Source organism: Pongo abelii, chromosome 4 (assembly GCF_028885655.2).
Source record: "Pongo abelii isolate AG06213 chromosome 4, NHGRI_mPonAbe1-v2.0_pri, whole genome shotgun sequence".
In the NCBI taxonomy this organism is placed as follows: domain Eukaryota; kingdom Metazoa; phylum Chordata; class Mammalia; order Primates; family Hominidae; genus Pongo; species Pongo abelii.
The window spans coordinates 167,767,579-167,786,204 of NC_071989.2; the positions used below are offsets into that span (position 1 = coordinate 167,767,579).

The 18,626-nt window shown below is 40.5% G+C and overlaps 1 protein-coding gene and 1 long non-coding RNA gene across 8 annotated transcripts in view; both read right to left on the bottom strand.

The window, feature by feature from the left end:
- The window catches only part of LOC134761450 (uncharacterized), a 67,857-nt gene extending 53,150 nt beyond the window's left edge, over window positions 1-14,707 (bottom strand). Inside the window, exons 1-2 of the long non-coding RNA XR_010140063.1 lie at window positions 5,736-14,707; window positions 1-4,621 (exon numbers count right to left, since the gene is read on the bottom strand). The exon at window positions 1-4,621 is cut by the window's left edge and continues 53,150 nt beyond it. This is a non-coding gene — a long non-coding RNA (uncharacterized LOC134761450). The remainder of the gene's footprint in view (window positions 4,622-5,735) is intronic.
- The window catches only part of EBF1 (EBF transcription factor 1), a 400,425-nt gene that overhangs the window by 318,231 nt on the left and 63,568 nt on the right, over window positions 1-18,626 (bottom strand). The gene's annotated exons all lie outside the window — the stretch shown is intronic.

The window sequence follows — 18,626 nt, forward strand, 5'->3', positions numbered from 1 at the left end:
ATGTAACTTTAATATGTAGCACAGTCCCTGGCATATCATAAACCCTCAATGTCAGCTACTGCCACTGAGTTTCTCACACAACAGAACTCACAGTGAACTCCCACAAAATGGATGAATTTCACTGTATTCCCTGTAACAACCAGGAAGCTCCAACATCCAGCTATACTTAAGGTTGAGGGCCTCATAACTGACACTCTTGGAAGCTGCAGAAACTCAGCTTGGAGCTGATCTTGAAGCAACTTCTAGAGATAAGGTGAGCATGGCTGAAGTGAAGCCAAATACCTGGAGGACCTGAACCTCTGGCCGGGAAGTCGCCTTGGGCCGGGCTGTTCTCCTCTTCAGGATGCCTGTCTGCTGCCACCTCCATTTCCAAAGAATGCCTCCCCATGCCGGGCCAGACCTCTGCTCCTTAACTTCAGGAACACTGAGACTATTTAAACTTCAGTGGGTTTTCTCCCCACCCCACCAAAGCCCACATGAAGAACACACATTATTCTGTAAGCACTGGGGACGGTGGCTATACGGTCCACATCTTTGTGTCCAACCACCTGGAGTTGTGCTCTAAGAACTTTTACACATTTAAAGGAGTTCCATTTAGCCAAGAAGTCGGGTCCTAGACTTAGCCTGAAAAGCAAAAATCACATGTAGTCAAAACTACCCTTGAAAATCACTTAGATTACCCATAAAATACCACACATGTGGATTTGCATTTACAGCCTACTAAAATTTGAGCGCCACTGAGCTGGACCAAAGAAAGGAACAAAAGGAAAATCCATATGCCTGTATCTGGGCACTCTAACTATCCTGTCTTTAAGAAAATTATTAAATCCTTAGCATGTCTGGAGGTGGGTAGAGACTGTCAAGTGTTCCTCCTTGCCTCTCTTAAGATTAAGCACATAAAACCTCAGTAGAGGTTACTAGATGTGTTTCATGAGGTGAGAATTAAAAGAGGTGACGTCTGTGCAAACATTCCATACAGAACCTAGTCCCTAAAAAGTAAAGCAATAACATTTCCTGGACTTGAATCTGGAGCTTGCTTGATGAGATCTACAAACACACTGTGTTCTCTGAAAAGCTGGAGAGAAGAACTTGGCCAGTGGCTTCCCATATTTCCAAGTTGTTTTTTTCAGCTATGGCCACTCTGACTGGTTACCACCCTCTTGCCTTTGGGAATTGCTCTCTCATAAATTAAACTTCTTGAGGTGAGGCTTGAAAGACTTGAATCAAATAAAATGTGGGCCTCAATTTAACTCAAAATGTGAGTTAAAATGTGACTCCAATGATAACGATGATAGGAAATTTTAAGTGCTTGCTCTTTTTTATCTAATAGAAAATAAGATTTTAAGCAAAATGATGGCAAACAAAAGAAGTGTGATTCCCAGGAATTTACCATGCCTTCTGAAGAACCTAGGCACCAAGGACTCCATGCCTATGACTGCAATGCCAGGTGTCAGGGTCATCATTACCGGGACTTGGGGGAGGACAGCTGGGCACACACTGACTAGCCAATTGAAACCTGAGCTCAAAGCATGAGATCCATCTTTAGCTCTATCCTTGGATCAAAACTGACCCGGCTGGAGGGCCCCCCAAAAGACAGATCTTTCTTGACCTTAGGTTGGTCTAAGAAGGAAGAAAGGACAAGTAGATAAGTTCATGGTCCTTCACCCACAGAAAATCACAAATACACTTTGAGAGATGACCTTAGAGGAAAAACCCAGCTCAAATTCTCTAGAGCAGTGAGTCTACTAGAAATATAATGCAAGCCACATATGTAATTCAAAATGTTCTGATAGCCACATTTTAAAAAGAGAAAATAACCAAGTAAAATTAATTTCAGCAATGTTTTCTTTAACCCCTGATATCCGAAATTTTTTTTGACATGTAAGCAATATTAATGATTATTGATGCATTTCATAATATTCCAAAATCAATGTGTATTTTATACCTAATGCGTATCTCAATCTGTGCTGGCTACTTCTCCAATGCTCAATAACCACATCTAGGTACCCTGCAGCTATAAAAGAAAGTTACAAACCAGCAACTCACAGACTAATTTTGTTTTGTTTTGCTTTCATAGTGATTTAAATTTTTGAAAATTAGTTGCCATCACTTAAAATCCGATTTCACAATAAAATACCTTCTGGCTTTTATCAAAAAATCATATCTGATAACCCTGGATTCAAATTTTCCAACAGCAACAAGCAAAGAGAACTGAGAATGAACCTCAGCTCTTCCCATTAGAAGGCACACTCGCTTCCAGCTTGCCATCTCTGTCAACCCCCATTCCTTCAGTACCTTACATTTCCTGCCTGGACATATCCCAGTAGGTCTAATAAATAGCAAAGTCTCAACCTTATGGAGATAACATCAAAACTATTGGCTTGTTTAATGTGGTAAATTTTGAAAAAGAAATGTATTTATGCATTTGTACTTTATTTGTTTTCCTACCAGTTACCATTTATGTTACCATGAACTCTGAATTTAAATAGGGTCATGCACACAAAGAAGAAACAAATCCTTGCTTACTGATTCAGGAAAAGACGGAAATCAGCCTAGGGAAGGAAGCGATGCTATTTACTTTGTTTTTCAAATAACTGAAGACATAAGACTGAGAAGGCTAAGGAGTATTAGGACACCTTGTTATTCAAATGCATCACTGGAAGGACAGTCTCTAAAAATACTAGCGCCCGTATAAACTTCTTTCTCCCTGTGTTGCTTATTTCCCACATGGGGCTAAGCACCCAGTCAGTCTCTCTGTGGCTCCCATTACTCAGAGGCCCATTTCCTGTCTCCCCTGTCCCTGCCCCAGCCTTCTGGGCAAGGAGCCATGGCCCCTCCCAACACCTCCCATCGCTAACCCCACCCCCTCTTCTCTCTCTCCCTCACACTGGACATTTAAGGATCTTTCACCACTTCTCCCCACTAACTGTTTTCTCTCCTTATCAAAATCATCCAAGGACATCTAGATCTAATCCAAGGTCTCAACTGTAGCTTCCAGTCATTCCATCAGCTACCCTATTTGTTCTTTCACATCAAGCCAGTAGTAACACTATCAACACACCAACAACAGTGGCTTCAACTTTGATGTGGGAGTTAGTGTCTCAAGTCAGGGTATAAGATAAAAACTTCAGAAAGTCTAAAAAATCTTTGCAAATCCCTGAAACTACACATAGAGTGCAGTATGCATGCGTTTGCAACCTTGAGCATTAACATCTATATACAAAGGTCTGATCAGCAGCCTGTTTACATTTTGGGCTCACTAGGAGGCAGATACACAGTGAGTGTATGAAGAATATTATTTAAACTATTCTTAGCATTCTTTTCTCTTTTTTAATTTTTTGTTCCAGCACACATAGTTGAAAGCAGAAGGATAATTGCATGCACAGTGAGAATCGACTATGATGATAATTTTATAACACATAACACTGGCTAAGCACTTTATAATGTACTGGGACTGGAACCAAATGCTTAATATTCTATCATTTAATCTTTACAAAAACTCTATGATGTAAGAATTATTCTTTTTGCCTCCATTTTACAGGAACAGGATTGGAGTGACCAAATAATTTGCCCCAAATCACGTAGCTAGTAAGTAACAGCACTAAGAGTTGAACCCAGGTCTGTCACAGAGTACCCCTTTTCAACAACAAAGCCAAAGTTCACAGCTTCACTGCTCCTGTCTTCTGTCTATAAACTGAAAATATGTCTATAATTGCCATCTACTGAGTCTGAGCACTCACTCACCTCCTCTGCAAAGACTATAAACCGCCCCAGATCTTGGAGCTGTCCTATATTCCCTTTGCTACAAACATGCCTGTATCTTCTCCAATCATTGTAAGTCCAGTAAGTGTTTACAGATGGCAAATGTTTAGTACCAAAAGTTCAGAAGACACCCAAACCAACCATAATTCCCACGACCAGAGAAAAGTTTTTAAATGTTTATTAAAGTCTACTGGAGGTAAATCTCCTCCCCTTCTCTCCCAAGACTCCATGAGAAAGCCCTTTAGTAAGCCACCACATAATTTACATTTTCTTCTGTAAAAATTCTCAATCTCTGTATAATTTCCCACAACATTTAACAGGAGAATATTTAAACTAAGAAATGTCTTGTGGATATAAATGTCGGGCTCATATAACTAAGTGTGTCACATTATATAACTAAATAATATCCTAGACTTTCTGTGTATACCTGCATAACAGTAAATATAAATGAAAAATAAGTAATAATTTATGAAAACTGATTTGCATTTCCAAATATAAAATGTGTAAAATCCAACTAATTAGCACTAGTGAGGGCTGAGGTGTTTCTATAGCAACTATAAAAATACTAAATTATTTTTTCTCCAAAGTGTTTTATATCTGCCTCATTAATGTTTGTTTTTCCCATTTGTTTTGTGGATATTTCCAAAGTGAAAGGTTTCAAAGATTGCAAAGATTCTCTGCTTTATTGCAAAATTCAAGAAGAGGTTTCTCACTAAGAAGTGTCTCATGTGCCCACAGCGATGTGCATTAAAACTGGATTTGATAGAGTTTCTTTCATGCCAGTGGCTCCATCCTTTGTTCTTAGCTTCTTCCTATATTCTCCTTTTCTCTTACTGCTCCAATTGTTCTCAGTGCATCTCTGATAAGGAGACATTAACGTAGGTCAGTTTTTCATCTTGCACCCTTTGCTGCCACGCTAATAATTCCTGAGAAAGTCAGATCCAAGCAAGAAGTTTCCATTAAGCTAAGGATAAAAAAGAACGCCTAGGAACAACTTGGGGAGCTTGGGCAGTGACCTCAGCCCTTGGATCTCAGTTTCCCCACCTAAGAATGAGGTGGATGGACAATGGCCCATCTCTAACGTTCTCTATAGGTCTTTTCAAAGGCCCCCTCTTGCCTCCTATGTCAGTCAAACTCCTTTGCCAGGATTCTAAGTGTCTTTACCTCACCCCTGCAAACCAGCCCACCTTAAACTTATGGCCCACATTCCCATGAGGCAGCAGTTCTTAACCTTGAGCCAAGGGATCAATTGATAGGCTTCAAAGGGCCTGAGTTCCTTGAATTCGGTGCAAACAAATTTTTATTCCGGTGGAAAGGCACATAGATTGAGAATGGCCGCAAGAGGCTCTAAGTCCCCTGAGGGTAGGACAATGTCTTACCCATTTGTGTCCCCAGAGCCTAACACAGGACTTGGCAGAAACAAGGCTCTGCCTCAACCCAGCAGGCCTTTGCAGTACCCGCCAAAGCCCACTGCTCAGTCCTCTCTGGGCCTTCACCCTCAATCGAGCGATGCGGACTCCTCTGCTCTCTTTACCACCTCCTCCTACCTCCTCCTTCCTGCAGTTCTGTGTCCAGCTCAAGTCCCATTTCCTGCACGCTCTGCGGCCAAAATACCTCACCTACTTTGTGTCTTCTTTAAACTTTTATTATACTCATGACTAGTACCATGTAATCTAGCTCTGAACAAGTTTCTCTTTTCTGTTAAACTTGCCTATTCTTCCCAGCTGGATTGTAAACTCCCTGAGGCAAGAGTCATGTCTGATATGATTCTTCCCCCTCTCCAAAGTGCCTAGTACAGTGGAAGTCATAAAGCAAGTAGATGCTCAGAAAATATATCTGATCTAGGCAAACTATGGGGATAAGTAATAACAATTAATTAGCTACAATTATTTAATTTATATAATAAAGAGGAGACATATATAGTATAATAGTTATGAATAACATATGTGAATATACTTAATATGGCAACCTACCTGTTCTTATTTGCAATGAACACCTTCTGACCCTTGACCTCTTCCCAAGAAGACTGGCTCCGGGGTGTGCTTCAGTCTTCTTTCTCTTGCACCCGTGACAATACTGGAGTTATTAATTCATGCCATGTTCATTATTCGAGCTCAGTAGCAACTTTGAATTTATTCTCAAATTTCTCTCTGCAACTTCCTTACTTTAGTAAATTGAAATTGAAGACCCTAGTGCTTAATTATTCCCTAAAGCAGTATCCTGTTGTTTGGGCATCGAGGGAGCTAAAATAACTTAACAATGCTACCAACCTTGGAGGAAGTTCTGGGAATCTCCCACCAAAAAAAAGGGCAACCGCACTCATAGGAGGAAAAAAATAGGAGACTAATGCCTGCTGAGGATTATGAATCGCTCTTCTTTCTTAAAAACGTGGTTTCCAAACAGAATTCTCTTTGGCATTCTAACACTAATGCCCTAAATTCTGCCAAGTTCCAAACAGAACAATCACCTCGAACAATCCAAGCAACTCTAATTAACTTACGGGTCCACCTGTGCCTGTGAGGTCAGGCAAAATTACACAGCCACATGCAGCACATGAACACAGGCAATCCCATGTGTGAGCACATGTGCGTGTGTGTATAAAGACAAGGAGGATTTGCCCAAGAACTACTCAGCTCCACTTAACTCTAAGCCAAGTTTAATCAAACCCTAATTCCCAGTCTTTTTGTCGTATGTTATTTACACCTTCAGTAAAGCTCATGGCAGCACGTCTAAACGATCGTGAACAATAAGGATATCCTTAAAGGACTGTGCTGTTGACAAAGAGCATATACAACCAACCCAGCTGGAAGGGATTCACTTATAATGCCCTTTTAGCAACAGCCGTAATAATTTAATACCATTAGTCTCAGTCTCAACTGTAAATGGCCTTAATGGACCCTGTGGTGTTCCTCCAGATTATATACTGATATTGGGGCACAGCTTTTATGCCTGCATTACCGCTGCTAATTGTGAAACGCTGTGTTGGATACACTCGAGTGTTGCAATAAGTGTCTTCAGTTAACTTCTTAAGGGCACAGCTTTAAAAGGAACATTTGTCAGCACGATAAAAAAAAAAAAAAAAAGGCAAGAGAACATTTCATCTGGTTTCAACATCCAGGGGGATCCTGCAAAATCTGATTGCCTCGCTCCTGACTTCTTTGCAACAAGCACTGTTGCTTCAAAACTTGTTAGCAGCCATCTCCTCAAAGGATTTATTTTGATAGTTCATGAATGTGTTGTCACACAGCATAATTAAAGCTTACAGAACTATTATCAAAACACAGAGGAAATGTGCTCGGGGAGGCTGATGGCTACCCGGCCGCCTGTGTCTGCCGCTTCCCACAGGATGTGCGCTGACTGACCAGCTGGCTTCCAAGTTCTGACACTAGGCATATGGAGGAAAGTCAGGCCTCGGGGTAAAGTGCGCGGGCAGGCTTCAGTGAGCAATCAATTACAAGTAACAGCCAACTCCTCTCAGTGACTGTATATATTCCCACCATCACACGCTGCCAGCTTGCCTCTATTTTGAATGCAATAAAACTTGTGGGGAGCCAATGCATGTGCAACTCTTAAAGATATACGGTAGGGATTAACCGTAAAAACACTAATTAAGGATGGGCTAAGGAATTAGGGGACAGGCAAAACGGCTTTCTGCCTTGCAGTTTGTATATAATGAAGAAGAAAAGGGACTGAAAAAGGAGTCTTTTTTTTGAAAACCAGCCACTGGGATAAGAACACAAGCTATTTAGGCAATGCAACGCCACTTGTTTCTCAAAGTCACTCCTCAACTCAGACATATTCAAAGAGAGACAAACGGACAGACGGACAGAGAGGAAAAAAAAAGAAAAAATGCAAGAAGAGCCTTCAGTGCAAGAAAATGCAAGAAGAAGTACTCAAAGTTTTCTCTTTGTTAGCATTTGACTTTTAAAAAAATATTGTAAAGTCATCGAGCCAAATGCTAAAAGAAATTATGAAATTAAATGATTATATTAATATTTCCAAATGGCCCTGAATTCAGACCTTGCCTTCCCAGTTCTCCCTTCAACATAGCGAAGATCTTGCGCTTGTTTTTTTGGTTTGGGAATCGTGAAAGCTTCGGGCCATTAACAGTAATAACAGCTGTGCTTCATTGCAGAAAAGAGAACTCTTAAGCAGATATTAATTTATTTTCTACATCAGATGCCAGAATTTTCTCACTAAAAAAAAAAAATAAAATGCTAAGTTTGTGAGACTCATTTTATGCAAATGGCTTCAGAAAAAAGAAAGAGAATCAAGAGGCTATATCAGATTCTATGATCATTACATGATAGATATAGCACTAAAAACCTTATGAAAAAGGAATTGTGCCCATTGTACAGATAGGGAAATGAAGTTCAGACTGAACCAAGCAACGCCTTTTGACTGGTAAGGAAAATACAGAAATTTAAACTCAACTCTGTCTGATGCCCACATTATGCTTTTTAAATTAGTCTCCCCATTGTCCCTGTGCCTCATACTGATAGACTTGACCCCACTGTGTTCCACGTTCTGAAAACACATCTCCAAGGAGTGAAGCCCTTGGAACAGAGGCACCCTTCCTTCACCATAGTGTATTGGCAAAGTTACAAATCTATATGGTTTGTAACATGCAGATAGTGATTGGAAAGGAAGATGTTTGTTTAATTTTTATGTTACTTTGCCTTTTACTCGCAAAAACAAAATTCTAGCAGCTAGTTTTCCATACCACTCACTCTGTTCAGATTTATAGGGAAAGTCTGATGCATCCTAAACGAATAGTCATAAATGTATTGCTTACCATTAAATGGCATGATATATGACAAAGAAAGCCCCAAAACAATCAGACCTCACTGTGTAAATAAAACTATCCTAAGTTGAATGTGGAGTTGGAGGAAAGGGTAGGAAACAGGAGGAGTGGAAGGTAGGCATATGAGAAACTTACATGTTCTCTTTAACAACTCACAGCTTTATGAGTATGTTTCTTTGGAATAAAAGTTCTTTCTTTAGATTGCTAGCGGGATTATTCAAGCAAGGAAAGACAAATTGTCAGTGAAAATGGTGGTTGAAGGCCAGAACCTTCTCTCCTAAGAAAGGGAAAGTCCATAGTATTCTGATAAAATCTCCATGACTTGGGCCACCCCAGATGCTGAGATCCTGGAACCCTTTCACACTTCACAAACCAGTTTCTAGAGTTCCAGGAGCTCAACAGATCCAAGCAAAGAAGGCAGCAAGGTCACTTTTCGTAGACTACTAATTCCCTGCTGGAAGACTCTTCCTGAGAATAGAAACTGCACCTTCAAAAACTCATTACCTGCATGACAGTTGACAAGCTAGGACTATAAAGTGATAGTCAACACATCTACCAGAACTTAAGTCTTGGAGAAACTACGTAATTTTTCCAATTTTATGGCCCTTGCTTGATATATTTTGGAAAGCGCTTGACAGTCCTATCAAAAACCAAACCAAACAAAAAAAATCAGTACTTACACTTTATAATCTAATGCAACAAAGAAAAAAATTACCCAACGTGATCACCTGTTTGACTCCTAATGTTAGGCTCTTTCCAAACACAGACCCCAAGGTTGGAGACTTGTCCCTACCAAGGATAGTCAAAGTAATATGCCACAGGCTGGGAGTCAAAATAGGTTTGAAGCAATGGAATAAGCCCTCAACTTCTCAAAAGAGTAATATTGACTCAAATGTGTAAGTGGGGTGTCCTTCTTTAAAAAATAAATACATCATATGATTCTTTGTACTCATGCTTTATAGAATTGTCTCTAAGTAAGAGTGACCACTAACCAGAAGCATTCTCCATAGCCATTGAGTCTGGAAGTAGACAAGAAACAATAAAAGTGAGGTCCACAAGTCAGCTGGAATGGCCAGCCATCAACCAGTTAAAACTGAGCTGGAGCCTGGCACTTACACAGCAACATAGGTGCACAGAGCCACCTTGCCTGCAAGATTTCCATCTAGGGCACAACAGCAAGTGTCTATGGCTGTGAAGGCATTTCAGCTGAAAGGTCATCAAGGCTTTCCATTACTTACAGGAAATATACAAATGTACAGAATAATCTACAAAATACTTTGGCCACCAAAGCCCTGAATTTTCCTGGTCAGCTGGGCAAATACAGCCCACACAAAAGATATCTATCTGACCTCCCTTTGCAGGGTAGAGGTCAAAGGGGACTGAAAGTGAATCACCTCCTTGGTGTGGTGGTTTATAACTGCCTTTCTTTGACATCAGGTGCTAAGCTACCCTGGCTCTGCTCTTCTTATATTTTACACCGTCTGATAGATGTTAGAAAATTCTCCTAAAAGGGGAGAGAGTAAATGACTTCCAGAGAGAAGAGGAGGCTGTTGATGTGTCCAAGTAAGCATGTAAGATGCCCAACGAAAGCATCTGGGATGTCCTACTGAAGAATTCCTGCAACTACTGCCTGAGTACATGAGTTATGATTTTTGTTTTTCCCGCACTGTGTATACATGACATGACATGCTTTATTTATTGAAGCTGATTTATCCGCACCGCTTTATTGTTGACCAGCTTTTATTTCTTCTTTAACCTTATTAACCCTTGCTGGTATTTGACAGCTTAACACCCTCCATCACTCTGCAACATTCACTCTGAGAACTGATGTGGAACTAATAGCAGCCTTTTTATTTCCAATCTTTGAGGTCACAAGCAGTTGCCCTAGCCTGAACCCTGTAAGATTTTTCTATAGGTAGCTCTCTTTCAATGGGTCATCTCCTTAATGTATCTCTACAGGTCTGCCTGGATGTTTGAAATGAGATGTGATTCCTGCTAACTACTGTCACCACCAACATACACCTCTGAATAGGAGGAATGTTTTACCTTTGGAAAAAAGCCCTGGGCAATTCAAGTGAAGCAACAACTTGGTGATTTTCTTCTTGGGCATTTTGTCACCTTTCAAGTTACATCCAAGGAGCATCTATTTGGGGACATGTTTGATTGTCTCAAAAAAATACAACAACAAAACAAAACTCACAAATGTCTATTACGTGAAGGAAGTGTGAATGAAATAGAGCATGGTGGGAGAGATTTCCTAGCTCCGTTTTTCAGCCTGGATTGATTAACTCTAATAAATTCAGGAAGGTGATTTCAGATGATGCCCATCAAGCTGGATCTTACGGCCCAGTTGTTTATTATTTCACACTGCCCCAGGCTCAGTCTTTGACATTCACAACCCTGAAAGGTCATGAAGTGAAATTCTACAGCCAGACTTAGTATTTTGGTGAGTAGGCTCTTGTGTTAATGAAGACTGTTTTTTTTTTTATACAAGTTGGACTTAGGGAAGAAAAATTCCGGGTTAAATACAAATAGCCCCGAATCAGGAAATTCATGCTTTTAAATAGCCAGGTCAGTGTAAGAACATTTGAGGCTACAGGAGAAGGAAGAGCATACAGAGGGAAGCCAGTCAGTGCTAACAAACCAAGCAAACATAGGAGTTAAGAACTGTGGGGGCAAAAATAACATTTCCCATTAGCAATGCTGGGAAAACTAGAGCTGACGCCAACAGAGTCCTAGGCCGGCCACCATTGCTCTTACCATCCCAATGAAGTCCAGGCCTTTATTCCCCAGCACAGAAAAAAATCCACCCCACATGCTGGACTCATAGTTCTCCAGAACTACAGGCCTTAGAAGGCATGCATATTCTCAAATCAAATTTTTATTTCCCTAAGCTAAATGCAGCCCTAGATATTGAAATCTACTACATCAGATCAGCAGATAGTTGATCTGGGAAGGACATGGCCCAATACACAGCACAGGACCAATGCCGCTTTATTTTCTAATAATCAAACCTTCCTTTTTCTGCTCCTTGCCCTCCCTGTGTCTCTAAGCTAAGAGAAAAAAGTAGGCCTCTGCCTGCAGCACAAACAAATTCCCACTTGGGGGGAATCAAACAAACTGAAAAATGAAGAGAAGAAGAGATACAATCTATTTCGTTTAGTTTGGGCCCTGTCTAATTTCCATTAGCCCCACCCAGTTGGCTTTTCTGGCCTCAGGCATCTATCTGGACCATTAGTGCATATTTTCATGACTGTCCTGGATCCATTTGTCCCTCCATTAGAAAACAGGAAGAGGGTATGTCCAGCATTTCAGCAGGGGCAGTGCCACTATGTAGCCTGATTTTTTTCATGAGTAAGAAATTCCTACTTGTACACTCCTCCCATTCCTGGTGTTGTAGACACATGGACATTGTGCTAGTTTATACTGATGACTTGAACACTTTTCAGAGAGCTACTAAATTCCTCCTCCTGTTAATCTGTCATTTATCCAAGACCAGGCCTCGACCCCATCCCCTCCTAGCTAACTCTTACTCCTCCAAGTCACTAATACAATGTCGCTTCTTCCAGGAGCCTTCTCAGACCACTGTTCATCCCCAGACCAGGTTAGGCTGCCCTAACACACCCTCTCCTAGCACCTTGCTTAACATTCAGCGCTCAATCATTATTTTCTGTCCTTCTTTCTCACACTACCACAACAGTGTTCTTCAAACCTTAGAATGCAAAAGAATTTAAGAGGAGCTTGCTGAAAATGCAAATCCCCAGTCACCTGTCCCTAGATATTCTGATTCTGGCTGAGGCTTGGGAATCTTCATTTGACCAACTGATCTTCAGATCACACTATCCCAAAATGTTAGTTCTTTATCATAGTCACTGCCTGACTTCTCAGCACTGTGTAGCAGCTGGCATCTGAAAAACACTTACTGGATTGAAACAAGGACATGCTGATTCTGGTTCCTACCCCTCTAGCCTGAATTTTCCAGCCTTCCAACGACTGTCACTCAGCAGGGTAGGCCACAGCTGAATTTTGAGTAGATCTTTGCAGCTCCTGAGTTGTACAAAGTACATGCAAGTTTGTCACGCCCAGGGTTCCCCCAGCTCATATGGATCTTTCATTTACTCTCTTTTGGAAAAATGAACTTTAGCCCATTTATCTTCCCAATAAAGCTTGCAAGGGAAAAAATGACATGGACTTGGTAAATAAGAGTTTCTATTATTAAAAGCAGGTTGAAGTTGGGGCTTTGTGCAACTGCTTCCTACTTTCTGAAGTGTCTCTATTTTCAGTATGTAGACAGTGCTTGAACAATCCCAGCAGGCTCTAGATGAAAGAGCATCCTCCTCATTAACCCTAATGGGAGCTGGGCTTATGCACTAAAGGAAAAATACATCCTTTGGATCAAACCTCATGAGTGGCATGATGGCAATAGGAGGACTTGGGGTAAGGATAGAGGAGAGAGTATATTCCCTCATTTCATTCTATCCAGGAACTTGGTGACAAGGAAGAGAGAGAAAACCCAATAAATATACTGCTGGACTAAGAAAATCTAAGCTTCTGAAAAGATGCTATCAACATACCAAGCAATTATAATGGTACCATACTAGAAGAGGAGATTGCAGAAGGGGTGGGGTTGAAACATTTTTCATCCAGCAAATATTTATTTAGAAAGTATTGGGCTGGAATGTAATGGTGAGCAAGAAGGATAAGGTACCCATTCACATAGAATTGCCATTCTACGGGTGGGGATGAAGGAGTCACACAATTAAAGAAAGAAACAAACAAGAGTAAGATATTCAACATGAAAACAGAGAGACTTCATCTGTTTTGTTCACAGCTGTATCCCCTACACCAAGCACAGTGCTAGCACAGAGCATGGATTCAACAAACATTTGTTAAAGGATAAATGGAGGACTGGGTGACTGGGTGGCTTGATGGTTGGATGGAAGGTTGGAAGGAAAGGAGAAGCTTCTCTGAGAAGGTGATATTTGAGCTAAAAGACAAGAAAGAGCCAGTCATGGTTATTCTGCAGGAAAAGTTCTAGAAAGAAGGAACAGCAAGTTCCCAAGGGATGAACAGGTTTGGCATTTCAGCAGAAGGCCAGTGAGGCTGGAGTGTGGCAGAGTGGGTACTGGGAATAAAATCACAGTTGTTTGCTTTGCAAACAAAATGAAGAATCAATCATATGTGTTTCACAACCCTAAAATATATACATTATTTTTGATAGCTATTATCTTTATTCTGTAAAGCCTTAAACCAATTGATAAGCAAAATAAGATCTCCATAAAGAATGAATCAATGGGAATGAAATAGAGAAGTCACCAAAAAAGACATATAAATAAAAAATGCACATATGGAAAAATGCCCAACCATACTCATAAGAGAAATACTCATGTAAGTAAAGCCCAATTTGAATCTATTAAGTTAGGTAAAAGTAAATTTAATGATAGATACACGATGTTGGCAAAGATTTGAATAAATGGTACTCTCACAAATAACCAATAGAATCGAGCACTGGGGACTCAAGTTGTTGGAAAACAATTTGACATTATGCATTGAGAGCCACGAAAATGTTGAAATGTCTGAAGGAGTAATTCTTCTGAGATTTATCCCAAGGCTTTCAAAGTATTTTCTGCAAAGCCCTAGGATTCTGCAGAGGGGCTTCAAGATTTCTGACAGCAAAGTCCAGGGAATGATTATGAAAGGGGAAGAATGCGTGGGGCTCCAGGAATTCTACCTCCTGACAACCAGCACAGTTCTGTTGTAGAAATTCAGATTCTGTTTCAAGTTTACTTGAAAAAGAAGTTCTAATAATTAAAAAAAAATCACCCTACTATCTTAAAGAAATGATCCAAATTATAAAAAATAACTAGGCCGGGCACCATGGCTCACGCCTGTAATCCTAACACTTTGGAAGGCCAAGGCAGGTGGATCACTTGAGGTCAGGAATTCGAGACGAGCCTGGCCAACATGAGAAACCCCTTCTCTACTAAAAATACAAAAATTAGCTGAGTATGGTAGCGTGTGCCTGCAGTCCCAGCTACTCAGGAGGCTGAGGCGAGAGTATCATCACTTGAATCTGGGAGGCGGAGGTTGCAGTGAGCCAAGATCACACCATTGCATTCCAGCCTGGGCAACAAAGAGCAAAACTCCTTCTAAAAAAAAAAAAAAAAAAAAACAAACAAACAAACAAAAAACTATAAGTATGAATATGCTCATCAGTATTATTTGTAAATAATAGTTGAAAATGAAAAAACCTCAATTTTCAACAATAAGAAGGTAATTTATTACCCATTAAACCTAGGCTATGTAGAGACACAGAAAAATATATATATATATATACTTTGTTTTACATATATATATGAATGTAAAACAAAGAACACAAAATTGTAGTTGTAATATCATAATTTTTTTAAAATGTAAAAGTGCACATGAATTAAAAGTGCAATAAGATGAGTATAATTGGATTATGGGGTCTTTCCTTTTTTATTTCTTTTCCAATTTTTCTGTAATGCAATTAAATTACCTTTCTAACCTTTTTTTAATGTTTAAAAATAACCTTTGATGGCCAAGGGATGGTATATTATTATTCATCTCTACATCCCAGAATTAAGAAAAGGAGCTGGCATAAAAGAGATACTCCACAAATATTTGTTGAGTAAATAGATACACTTTTAATTAAAATCTGATCATGAATGAAGCACTAGAGAGAGGCAGGAGAGATTCCCTTCACAGGAGCTGGAGAAAGCCTCCTGCAGAGGCGAGGCTTTGTGTGGATCCTTACAGGGACAACAGGATCCGATCTGAGCGGAGGGCCAGGTGGGAAAGGCAGCCCTGCAGAAGGAGCAAGGGGAGCCAGAAATTGGAGATGGGCAAGTACTGAATGTGTCTGGGAAAGAGGAAGAAGTCTGGGTCGCAGAAGCATGGACACTCCTGAGGACATTAAAGGAATATAAGGCTGAAAAGGTGAATTTAAGCCCACAGGCCAAATAAGTCAAGGGAAGAGGGTTCCAATGGATGTGAGCCACGGTGACATGTTCAGAACGGGACTTTATGGAGACTAGCATGGCTGTAGTGTGCATGATGGGCTGGATGTGGGGCTGTGAACTATGAAAAGAGTAGCCAGGCACGGTGGTTCATGCCTGTAATCCCAGGACCTTCGGAGCCCGAGGCGGGCGGATTACCTGAGGTTGGGAGTTCAAGACCAGCCTGGCCAATATGGTGAAACCCCATATCTACTAAAAATACAAAAAGTTAGCCAGATGCAGTGGTGCGTGCCTGTAATCCCAGCTACTCTGGACCAGGCCGAGGCAGGAGAATCGCTTGAACCCGCAAGGCGGAGGTTGTGGTGAGCTGAGATCATGCCACTGCACTCCAACCTGGGCTACAGAGCGAGACTTCGGTCAAAAAAAAAAGAAAAGAAAAGAAAAGAAAAGAGTAGAGCCCAGGGACAGGCTGGGAGGTGGAGAAGAGGTCAGGGGCCAAGCTGTAGGAATTTATAAAAAAGGATCACCAACTAGAAAGGGATCCTGTATGTGGAATTCTTTAACAACATGCCCAGAATCCACTAAGACAGATAATCTGTCCTGAAGAAATCTGGACATCTGGGGGAAGCAGTAACCCCCTCCTCACCACCCATCTCCACCAGGCTTTCATTAACGCCTAGCATATGCATATGCACCTCCAATAATGAAAGCCTCCTCCTTTCTTACACGTATTTACTAGCAGTCCCAAATGTTTCCTGTGCTATATAAAGTCTACCTTTGACTTCAGCTAGGGAAGTGAAGGGTGGAGCTGGGAGAAGGGGAGGAGGCAAAGTCTGTGGTACAGTCACTAGCACATCTCCAGTTTTAAAATCATGCATTCAGTCTGAAGCCCAAACCAAAAGGTCGCAAACTCACATAAAGCACCGGTGATTTAGAGCTTGCTCCTATACACAGTTCAGCAATGCGTGGAATGTAGAAATACATGGAAACCACAACACAGCAGGGCTCTCGCTGCGCTGCTGGCAGAAGTCTCTGTTTCCCACACAGGCCCTAAATCTAACCCAGCGATGAAACTTTTAAAATTTGTAAAAATAGAACAGTTGGAAAATCTTGGCCACTTTTAGTTAAAATATAAAACAAAACCCGCCATCTTTTGTGGGTGCAGTTGCAAATCAGCCACACTCCTCCCATCTTCGAAGGAATTTTAATGATAAAAAAATAATAATTTTCAAATGTTGAACTATGTATTTCTTCTAGGTTACCTGGTGAATACATTCTTGGATGCTCTGGTATGTGTAGATTGTTTTCAGTTTAGCATCTCCACCAAGAAGAGTCTCAAAATGTCCAGTCAATATCAACAGGTGTAATAAATGCCCTGTTTAATTTTCTGAAGAATAACAATAGAACAACTACCACTTATTTATATATTAATTTGTGCCGGAATCATCTCCTGTAATCCTGATTCCTAAATCCTCAGTCCAAAATCCTGTGAGTATAGGTACGATTATCTCCATTGTACAAATGTAAAAAACAGAATAATTTACTTAACTTTTCCAGGTACAAGTGGTAGCCAGGATTCAAACCCAGGGCCATCTGATTTCAAAGACTAGGCCCTTTCCATTATATTTATTGCATAGGAAGGGATTTCGCTTACCCACTCAAAATGGTTATATTTAGAAATCAAGACACGCCACTGGCTCCTTGATCAGCTCTTAGTTTCCTTGGACTATTACATAAAGCTGCATAAAACAGAGTGATTATTTCTAGCCTCTTCAACAGATCTCTTTTCTATACATTATTATTCTTAAACATAGGTAAATCCTGTGCCTTATGGCAGATTCCAGGTTACATTATAGAAGAATTCTATGGAAACATAAACCAGAGTCTGTCTGTCTCCCTATCTCTCCGAAACCACCCTCTCCCTTCAAAGCATCTCACTAATATTTATTTTGGAATTGCCATGAACAGTATTATGACATTGGCTTCCTTAAAAATTTAACATTCACGATTAGCACTTGAAATGAGTATATCCAAAGAATGTATTTTGCTCAGTGCTTACAACCAAATTATCTCAAGAGGCTATCAAGAGCTCTCAAGTCATTTTGTTAACTATGTTCTCTATTTAAAGGAGCCCCACACAGACAGAAGGGAGGGGAAGGAAAGCAAGACTTAAAACCTTGCTTAAAAAAAAAATTCAAGTATTCTATTCTCTCTCTCTTTCCCTCCTCTACCTTCTCCACCCTCCTACATCTGCCCCCACCCCCAAACTAAATATAGAGACCAAACATCAAAACCCAAACTTGAAAATTTCCAAAATGGTAATCAACAAATCATGGTAACATGGAACACAGAAGTTGAATGTAACGCCCAAATTCACAGGAGCAGCCTCCTGGAAGCGGGAAGTGGGGTGCACCTGAGCATGCTTTAGGAAGTTCTGCACACGTTTACCCACTTTGCAGCCATCTCTTCCTTCCACTCCACAGCACAGGAAAGGCAGATTCTGAGCATAACTCCAGAGCCCCAGCTTTTCCTACCATTAATCGTAAGATTAGATCCTGGATACAGAAATGCTAAATGATCAACAAACATAGTTAGCTCTGAACTCAAATGAATGTTTTTTTCCTTTCCCTTTCATTGAAGAGAGGGGAAAAAAAGCTTCACATGGCTTCCTTTCCTTGACCTACAACAAATTCCATTAAACCTCAAAAACAATGCTTTGAGATGCTAGAGGATGCAGACAGGAAACTGAAGAAAGACTTTACACAAAAGTTAAAACGTCTTTTTCGGAGGGAGTTAAGGAAGGGTTGTATCTTGACAGTGAGAGCTCATGGCAACTGAGAACATAATTAGATTTGAATGCCATGTAGTTGTGCCTGGGATGCATAGCACATCAAAACAGATTTACTGCTCAGAGTAACAGAAATGTGCAAATGCCATTGGCCGGTAAATAATTAATGATTGCCCCAAAGTTTACAAATGCATAAAATGCCCTACAGATAAAATTCCATCATATTTTCAAGTTACTGAAAATTAGCTTTTTTTCTGGAATAAATATCAGTTTTCTGTCCAGGATTGATTCC